This window comes from Balaenoptera borealis, assembly GCF_965194805.1.
Source record: "Balaenoptera borealis genome assembly, chromosome: 18".
Taxonomy (NCBI): domain Eukaryota; kingdom Metazoa; phylum Chordata; class Mammalia; order Artiodactyla; family Balaenopteridae; genus Balaenoptera; species Balaenoptera borealis.
The window spans coordinates 26,843,111-26,854,034 of record NC_138877.1 but is presented as its reverse complement, the minus strand read 5'-3'; positions in this window follow the sequence as shown (position 1 = coordinate 26,854,034).

The following is a 10,924-nucleotide window of genomic DNA, read 5'->3' as shown; positions in this document are numbered from 1 at the left end:
GTAAAATGAGGGAGTTGGGATAGGATGGCCTTTAAGACTCCTCTTCCATTATTATAATACCTAATATCTGCCCTCATGCAGGGGGGTAGAAATATCACTTCATTAAGCTTCAGAAAAGAGTGTTGGTATCAAAATGAATTGTTGAATTATTAAGAATTGAATTATTTCTATTGCTTCTGGGTGAGCTGGAAACTATCTAAAACTATCACAGATCTTGAGCTTTTACATCCATGGGAAACCAGGGAAATATGAAATATATACATCCTCATTCAGACATTTCTTCCAACTTCCTACCCAGAAAAAGTACTTAGGAGAACAAAGATATGTAAAACATGAAGAATCACCTTCCAGGTGGGCAGACAACATCGGGAACACGGATGCTGACACTGGCCAGCCAAGTCCTGGCAGAGGTGAGCCCTTCCAGGAAACCTGGGCCAGGAAACAATTTGCCTGTGGATAGTAAGCCTCCAGACTTTGTATCCCATTTGCCCACATTTCTGTAAAATGCTCTGGTGGATTGCAAGCTACATAACTTTAAGAACCATGTCTTTATGTCAATCCCAGTCTCCCAATTCATCACACCACCACCCTCTAATATCTATAAAATGGATAACTAATAAGAACCTGCTGTATAAAAAATTAATTAATTTTAAAAAAACAGTATGATGAGTATACTGGCATTTCATACACAGTGCTTTCAACTTTTCTGTATGTTTGAAAATTAAAATAGAAAGTTGGAATAATAAATAAATAAATAAATGAATAAATTTAGCCAAGAAGCATAAGACTTGTACACTGAAAACTACAAAAGATGGTTAAAAGAAATTAAAGATATAAATAAGCAAAAGACAGCCCATGTTTATGGACTGGAAAACTTAATATTGTTAAGATGGCAATACTCCCCAAATATAGCTACATATTCAATGTAATTCCTATCAAAATTCCAACAGCCTTTTTGCAGAAATGGATAAGCTGTTCCTAAAATTCATATTCAAACTCAAGGGATCCCAAATAGCCAAAACAATATTGAAAAAGGACAAAGCTACTAAACTGACACCTCCCAACCTCAAAATTTACTACATAGCTACAGTAATCAAGTGTGGCACTAGCATAAGAATGGATATAAGCCAATGGAATAGAATCAAGAGTCCATAAACAAACTCAAATATCTATGGTCAAATTACTTTTCAAGGGCTTCCCTGGTGGCGCAGTGGTTGATATCTGCCTGCCAATGCAGGGGACACGGGTTCGGGCCCTGGTCTGGGAAGATCCCACATGCCGCGGAGCAACTAGGCCCGTGAGCCACAACTACTGAGCCTGTGCGTCTGGAGCCTGTGCTCCACAACAAGAGAGGCCGCGATAGTGAGAGGCCCGCGCACCGCGATGGGGAGTGGCCCCCACTCGCCGCAACTAGAGAAAGCCCTCGCACAGAAACGAAGACCCAATGCAGCCATAAATAAATAAATAAATAATTTTTAAAAAAATAAGAAAAGAAAAATATCCCCCAGGAATCTGAAAACAAAGCCTAGATTCCAAAATAATTACTGTGAATGTACAGGGAGCATATCTCTTTTTTTTTTTTTTTTTTTTAATTTATTTATTTATTTATTTATGGCTGTGTTGGGTCTTCGTTTCTGTGCGAGGGCTTTCTCTAGTTGTGGCAAGCGGGGGCCACTCTTCATCGCGGTGCGCGGGCCTCTCACTATCACGGCCTCTCTTGCTGTGGAGCACAGGCTCCAGACGCGCAGGCTCAGTAGTTGTGGCTCACGGGCCTAGTTGCTCCGCGGCATGTGGGATCTTCCCAGACCAGGGCTCGAACCTGTGTGCCCTGCATTGGCAGGCGGATTCTCAACCACTGCGCCACCGGGGAAGCCCGGGAGCATATCTCTTTAAAAAAAAAAAAAAAAAAATTACTTTTCAACAAGGGTGCCAAGACAACTCAATAAGGAAAAGATAGTTTTTTTCAATAAATAGTGCTGAGACAACTTGATATCCACATGCAAAAGAATGAAGTTGGACCTCTACCTCACACCATATACAAAAATTAATTCAAAATGGACCCAAGACATAAACGTAAGAACTAAAATAATAAAACTCTTTTTACTTATTTAAAAAAAAAAAAAAAAAGAACCATGTCTTACTCTGCTTTGCATCCTTGAAAGGCGACTGCCTTACAAATGAAGCCGGGGCTCAGTTTATCAAAGTAATATTTCTGAACATAAATCTCATTGTGGAACTTCTTGACATAAAATCAGTACCCGTGTACTCTCTGTCCATTTTACAACTTCCTTAATGAAAAGAATCACTTGGGGGAAATGGTTACAAAAAAAAAAAATCCTCCCCCCCAGCCAAATTGCCAGGCCCTCTGAGTGAGAATCTCCAGAGAAAAGACCTGGAGCTCTGTTTTTGCTTAGTGTTTTATTTGTTTTCTTTATAAATCCCCACTCTCCAACATGGCTTTCATTATCCGGTTTTCTCTTCATGAAAAACTGGACACAGCTTCCCTAGAGAAATAAGGGTAACGACGCTGATTGCAACATCATTTTTGATAGTATAAAACTGGAAACAACTCATACCCCCATCAATAGAGAAACAGATTAATAAAATGTAGTATTCATAAAATGGAATTCTGTGCAAGTTAAAATGTATAAACTTGATCTATCAACATGGAGAGAACCAAGTTGAGGGGAGGAACAAGCAAGATACAGAATGATGTGTTATAGTGTAATATAATACTTCTGTGTGTAAAATGTGTGCTTTAAATGATCCTAAAGGATAAATATCAAATGGATGATCATTGCTTTGGGGAATGGTGAAGAGACAGGAATTAGAGGTGTTGGGTAAGGGGGCTTTCCATGTATCTGTAGTGTTTGATTTCTTTTTTAAAAGGCTAGAAAAAATATGGTGAAATGCTAATAGTTTTTAATTCTGGATGGTAGGAATACAAATATGGGTGTCTTTATACTTTTTTTCATTTTCAAAATTAAAAACAAAGTATGATCTCTTTAACATGACACAGAAGCTCTCTGTGATCTAACTCCTGCCCTGAATCATTTCCTGCCCTTTTCCTGTGCACACTCCACATTCTCCAGTTGTACCAAAATACTTCCTCTTCCCCCACACTGTGGTGTGACCAGCTCCCAGGACTCTGCCCATAAGATTTCCTTTGCCTGTCCTGCCTCCCAAGAGCCCCCCATCTGCTAGCGATCTTCTTCTTCATCCCTCAATGCCCAGTTTTACTGCCACCAGCCCTGTGAAGAGCTCTCCATCCTGCTCAGACAGAAGCGGGAGCTCCCTTTGATCCTCTGGCATAGATCTTATTCTTTGAATGTTCAACATCCAGCCCAGTGCATGGCATACAGTCTGTACCCTGTTAAACACTTTGGATGAATGAAGGGATGAAATGGAAGATTCATCTAGTTCCTATAAGCAAGACTCATCTGCATTGATACACATTAAATGCCACTCAAAAGAAACGAAGCTATTTCAAGGACACGAACCCCACTTATCCTTAACGTTTTGTGCAACAGATAAGAAAAAGGCAAGAGAAGGCGGAGGTAGCCATCTTCAAATATATGAAAGGCTTTGAATGGAACTTTGAGAATAACTGCTCCATGTCCACCAAGCACTGAGATGATGAGTTTAAATTATAGCCGGAAAGATACCGATTAGATATTGAAAAGAACTGAATAAGAGCAACATAAAGTAGAGGGAAAACACATGGTTTTGGAGGCAGACAGACCCGGCAATAAATCCCAACTATTTTCCTCAATGGTTGGTTAACTCTGGACATGTTATTTCACCTCTCCAAGCCCCAATGTCTTCATTTCCAGAATGGACATAATAATACCTACCTTACATGTTACTGTGAGCATCAAAGGCAGAACATGTAAAGCCCTTGGCACACAGTGGTTACTTCCCTTAAATCATCATAGACCTAAAATAGGAAATCTCTCTCTTGCAATTTTTGAGGTTAGATGGCGTAACAGTTGGTTAGTAGTAATCATAGCTCAAAGCAGGAGGATGGCTTCCAGGAACTCCACAGGGACCTTGGATCCTTCAGGTCTATTGTGTCATAGAGGAACTTCCCTGGTGGTCCGGTGGTAAAGAACCCACCTTCCAATGCACGGGATGTGGGTTCGATCCCTGGTCGGGGAAACTAAGATCCCACATGCTGCAGGGCAACTAAGCCCGCGTGCCATGGCTACTGAGCTCACATGCCTCAACGAGAGAGCCCACCTGCTGCAAACTACTGTGCCCACGCACCCTGGAGTCCATGCACCACAACTAGAGAAAGAAAAACCTGCACGCCACAACTAGAGAGAAGCCCGTGCGCCACAACGAAGAGCCCATGTGCCTCAACGAAAGATCCCGCATGCCTCAATGAAGATCCCACATGCCGCAACTAAGACCCGATGCAGACAAAAAAAATAAAGAAAAATAAATAAATATTGTGTCATAGAGCCCCCAGGGCTACTCAGGGAAAAGGGTCTTAAGCTCTCCTTTGGGAGTTAAGCCACAGAACTATGAGGTCACTATTTGAGCTACCTGTTATTTTTGTGGCCAGGTATTCTGCAATGGTGTTTTTCTTTTCTCTCTTTAAAAAGAGATGTCATTTGTAGTTCTGTTAACAGCCTAGGCTAAACAATTTAGCCTCTTCATTTTAAAGGGAGATACTTAAATTGTCTTTTTCAACCTTCACTGTAAAAGGTAAGAGTTAAACTTTCTCCCTTCAGCCCTAACATCAACACCTTCCCTGCGCTCTTGCCCTGATAATAGGCTCTGGGATTGTGCTCAGACTGCATTTCTCCTTCTCCTCTTCTCCCAGTTGGAGACAGAAATGAGGATTTGCTCAAGACTCTTCGAGATTCTTTTCTGTTCCAATCCGTTCATGCTCAGCCTCTAGAAGAAACCTGATCTGATTCTAGCAGCCTCTGTTGATAATGAGACCAGTCTTTACTATAGCCTACTCTAGATGGAGAATGTATTTCTTGGACAACAAGATTAGAATTCACCCCTGATTTGAAAAATACATGATCCACAATCAATAGGTCCAGCAGAGCTAGTCTGAAAGTCTGGGGTGCCACCCACCCCACCACAACTCTCTCCCACCCTCTACTCTGCACTTTGCCATCTTCCATCTCCCCTCACCTGCCCCTAGTAGAATGACAGAGCGGTGTCTTCTCCAGAACTCCCAGCATTATGTTCTGTAATTAATACAGCCTTTCTCCCATGGAATCATGGCACCATTTACATTTGGCTTCTCAACGAGCGACAGAGAAGGCGGTTATTGCCTTCATGGGCTATGACAGGATCCAATACATAATGGAAAAAATGTCATAATAGCTTGATAAAGGCACTTTGTAAAACACATGGAACAAGTAATTTTAAAAAAACAAAACAAAAACAGCTCTAAACGAAGATTCGGTTCAAAGGGAAGAATGCCTTTGGGTTTTTTGACAAAGCAAAATATTCCAAGATTCAACTGTTTAATAGGGCTTTCCCCAAAGCTCTAGCACATATTAATTCTCATTTCAAGGCAGTATGTTTATGTTAGTTCCAACCTACTTTCAATGGTAGGTAATTAGGGAAACTAAAAGTGCATATCTTATTGCTTAATTTAGAGTCTACCACTTTGTTTCTAGGCCTTTCTTGGGATGTGTTTTAATGATACAGAACAATGAAAGGGTCTTATTCAACTTTAACTGCATGAGAAAGGCAGTGAACAAAAATCAGGTTACGTATTCTGATTTTTAAAAGAAACCTTATCTTATTATTTTAAACACTAGCTTTTACACTCCAAACTCAGCTCCTGGGTAATAAATTGCACCAGAAGTTCTCGGAGCTCCTGACATCATTGTTCCAGTCATTTCTCTGAAGTCCGTACACTTGTCCCATGATTCCCACCAGCGTCACCAATAAAAACTGTCTTGAGTGGCCATCGTGGAAGCCACAAGTGTTTATGGAGCGTCTTTCTATCTAAAGAGATGTAAGAATCCACATCAGAAACAAGAACAATTGTATAGAATCACAAGCTCCCAGTGTTGGCAGAGACTTAGAGCAGAACTACGCAACACAAATACAATTCAAGCCCATGTGTCATCTCACATTTTCTAGTAGCCCCATTTTTTTAAACATGAAATTAATTTTAACAATTTAACCTAACATTTGCAAAATGTTATTTAATGTTTAATTAATATAAAATTATTAATGAAGTATTTTACACTCTTTTTTATATTAAGTTTTCAAACTGATGAGTATTTCACTCTTGCAGACATCTCAATTTGGCTTCTAAATTTTCAGTGGTTAAAGTTAAATGTAGTCTTATGAAAACAATGAAGTAATTTTTGATTTTTAGTTTTTGGGTTTTTTTTTTATTGAAGTATAGTTGATTTACAATGTTGTGTTAGATTCTGGTTACAGCAAAGTGATTCAGTTATACGTGTATATTTTTCAGATTCTTTTTCATTAGAGGTTATTACAAGGTATTGAATATAATTCCCTGTGCTATACAGCAGGACCTTGTTGTTTATCTATTTTATATATATCAATAGTAGTTTGTATCTCCTAATCCCAAACTCCTAATTTATCCCTCCCCCTTTCCCCTTTGGTAGCCATAAGTTTAATTTCCATGTCTATGAGTCTGTTTCTGTTTTGTAAATAAGTCCATTTGTATCATATTTTAGATTCCACATATAAGTGATATCACATGATATTTGTCTTTCTCTGTCTGACTTACTTAGTATGATAATCTCTAGGTCCATCCATGTTGCTGCAAATGGCATTATTTCATTCATTTTTATGGCTGAGTAGTATTCCATTGTATATGTGTGCCACATCTTCTTTATCCATTCATCTGTCTATGGACATTTAGGTTGCTTCCATGTCTTGGCTATTCTAAATAGTGCTGCTATGAACATAGTGGTGTATGTATATTTTCAAATTACAGTTTTCTCCAGATATATGCCCAGGAGTGGGATTTCTGGATCATATGGCAACTCTATTTTTAGTTTTTTAAGGAAACTCCATACTGTTCTCCATAGTGGCTGCACCAATTTACATTCCCATCAACAGTGTAAGAGGGTTCCTTTTTCTCCACACCCTCTCCAGCATTTATTGTTTGTGGAATTTTTAATGATGGCCATTCTGCCCAGTGTGACGTGATAACCAATTGTAGTTTTCATTTGCATTTCTTTGATAATTAGCAATGTTGAGCATAATTTCATGTGCCTATTGGCCGTCTGTATGTCTTCTTTGGAGAAATGTCTGTTTAGGTCTTCTGCTCATTTTTTGATTGGGTTCTTTGGGTTTTTTTGTTATTGAGTTGTATGAGCTAAAACAATGAAGTTTTTAATTTAATTGTTTTCCTGCGGCTTTATTGAGGTATAATTGGCAAATAAAATTGTGTATATTTAAATTGTACAAATCGATGACCTGATATACATACTCATTGTGAAATGGTTACCACAATCAAGCTAATTAGCACCCATTACCTCACATATTTACCCTTTTGTTGGTGAGAATGCTTAAGATGTACTCTCAGTCAATTTCAAGTATATGATACAATATTATTAACAATGTCGCCATGATGTACATTAGATTTTTGGAACTTAGTCATCTTATAATTGAAAGTTTGTACCCTTTGACCAACATCTCCCATTTCCCCCACCCCCCAACCCCTGGCAACCACCATTCTACTCTGTTTCTATAAAGTTAACTTTTTTAAAGATTCCACATGTAAGTGATACCATACAGTATTTGTCTTTCTCTGTCTGGCTTATTTCACTAAGCATAATGTCCTCCAGGTTTATCCATGTTGTCGCAAACGGCAACATTTCCTTATTCATGGCTGAATAATATTCTACTGTGTGGATATATATATACTACTTCTTCTTTATCCATTCATCTATTGGTGGGCACTTAGGTTGCTTCCATATTCTGGCTATGGTGAATAATGCTGCAATGAACATGGGAGTGCAGATATCTCTTTAAGATACTTGTTTTGTTTCCTTCAGATATATACCCTTAATTAAAATTTAAAATTCAATTCTTCAGTTGCACCAGACGCCTTTCTAGTGTTCAGAGGCCACATGTGGCTAGGCTACCGTACTAGAGTGCACCTCTGGAGGTCTCATAATCCAGGGCCACTTGGTGCAGGAATCTTAACCAAGGTTTTGCCAGGACCTGACCCTGCCAGTAATGAGGCTCCCACTCTTCCCGCAAAGTGGCCCAGCCCGTTGTCAGCTCAGGTGGGCAGAAAGTTCTTCCTCCTGTGGGGCTGAAAACTGCTGCCCTCTCATTTGCATCTTCAGATCCCAGCTCTGTTTTCCACAAAGTCTCTCCCCTCCCTGAGTGGCGAGGGGGCGGTGGGGGGGGGGGGTTGATGGGAGGAGCCCACACAGGCTCCAGAGGCCAGACAAGCCCAGGTCGGGTCTCCTGAGGTCCCCTCCCTACAGCCCACATGTGCTTGCCCCAAGGGCACCATGTCTATTTAAAAGGAGTCAGGCTTTCTGAGAAAGCCCTCTTTCCCAGCCCTGTCCTCTTGATCAGGACAGAGGGGAGGGTGGAGAAGAAGAACAGTTAATAACAGTTTTTCCCTGGGGCAAAGCAACTCTGCTTTTTCTTGGCTCACGCCATACAAAAGGCAGCTGCAGAGCAGTGACCCTAAATGTTGCAGAAAAAATCCCACATAAAACTGAACATACTTAGTACCTGGTACTGGGAGATTTTTCAGAGGAAGCAATTCTGAAGAAAAGATGAGCAAAGTAGGGTGAAACAGTTAAACTTCAATACATATATAGATAATAGTTTTGCATAAATGAGGTCATCTGATAAATGCTGTTATCACAGACGCCTTATCCCACCTCATATCGGCATCCTCAGTGCATTCTCACACACTCCCACCTCTGTAAATCGTTTTAAGAACTCAGCATGTGCCCTAGATTTTCCTCTGAATTTATATAATCTGGTACAGCCCTTTATATACATACACACAGAATTTGGGCGGCTTGTCGTGGTTTGTTTTATAAAACTGAGATCTTACCTACGCTTTCCTGCACCTGGTTTTCTCACGTAACTCTCAGCCGTATGGAAAAGCCAAGCCTTGTGTGTCTCACACGGAGCCGAGTACTGGTCCCCAGATGCGTGGGCTGGCGGGAGACAAAGGGCAAGGTTGCTGGCAGCCACACACATGCACGGTGCAGGCTCGGGGCTCTGCTCTGCCTCGCTGCAGAAGTCCTTTGCTCGCCTGGCAAAGCAGAGTTGAAGCTACAAAGACTCCGCAGGCCTCAAGGCAGCTGGAAGGGATTCTGCAACCATCAGCCTGGCTGCCTGGGTGAGCTGGGGGCGGGGGGGGGGAGGGGGGGGGGAGAAGGAGAGTCTCCTGTCCTGCGCCCTTCACCTTCACCTCCGGTGCCCTCACCTTCCGAGCTCCGTGCTCCGTGCTCCGTGTTGCCAGCACACACGCCTCTCTTCTCCCCACTGCCTAGGTCGGGGCTGTACCCAGGAAATTGGAACGCAAGCCAATAACGGGAAACCTGACAGGTCTGCAGGTGTGAATGGCGTTCTTTACACCAGGCGTACCTTTCTTTCAATTTGAAAGACACAATTATGCAGCGGATCCAGGGAGGAGGCGTACTCGTTTACCTTGGGAAGCATTCCATCACCACCCATTACTTTGCTCACTTCCTCTCTCCCATCCCTGCCGTCCTCCCCAGACCCAGGCAGCAGTGATGCCCCCAAAGGCCCAGATGCCCTTTAACACCACTTGTCCTCAGGGAGGGAGTGGGAACTATGCTCCCCAAAACGTTTCAGGCGTCAGTGCCTGAAGTACCACCGGAAATCATGGGGAAGGAATTGTTTCCTTCATCCATTTTTTTTTTTTTTTTTTTATAGAGAGAAAGTCTTTTTTTTTTTAAATTTATTTATTTATGGCTGTGTTGGGTCTTCGTTTCTGCGCGAGGGCTTTCTCCAGTTGTGGCGAGCGGGGGCCACTCCTCATCTCGGTGCGCGGGCCTCTCCCTGTCGCGGCCTCTCCTGTTGCGTAGCACAGGCTCCAGACGCGCAGGCTCAGCAATTGTGGCTCACGGGCCCAGTTGCTCCACGGCATGTGGGATCTTCCCAGACCAGGGCTCGAACCCGTGTCCCGTGCATTGGCAGGCAGATTCTCAACCACTGCGCCACCAAGGAAGCCCCTCCTTCATTCATTTTTAATTCCTGCAGCTCATAATGACATTCTTTGGAAAATAAATACTTAACCATCCTACCTTAGATTTTTCAGACCTGAGGAGGACGAGGACAGAGATGTAAAGCTTTCCGTTAATAGCTTAGCTTATTCTGGTGTCATTTCTTTTATTTCCCCTTGGCTGGTTATTTATGATTTAAATTTTTTGCACCCTGGTGCTTGGCCTGCTTTCCTTGGGAGGATAATTAAGAAAAAGAATTTAGATGTTCAAGCACTTTTTACCATTGGGCTGGAGGCAATCGAAGTGTTTAGGGGGGAGAGAGAAAAATATGAGAGAAAGGAGCAAACAGTACTTCAGTCACCACCAAAACCCCAGAATGAAATCTATTATTTCCCTAAAGTGCATTAAGGTGTTATTCTTGGCATTGGGGATGGCGCAACCTATTATTCTAACACTCAGTGAATTCTGTTAGGCAAACAGCTAAATGACGGGACTCTTGTGTGTGGACAAATTACCATAGAACTCATCTGTGACCAAACAGTCCTATAATTGAAATGGGATCAAGGCTCTCCAAAGTGTGTGTGCCCTACAGCTGACCCGGTCTTGTTCCAAGTCGACATGTAAGACAAATGGGATCAGAATGGAAGCCAAAATAAAAATAGAAAAAGTGCTGCTCCTGTTACATAAAGAAATTGGTGTTGAATTAGACAGGGGCCATGAATTGCAGCCTTCAAAATAAA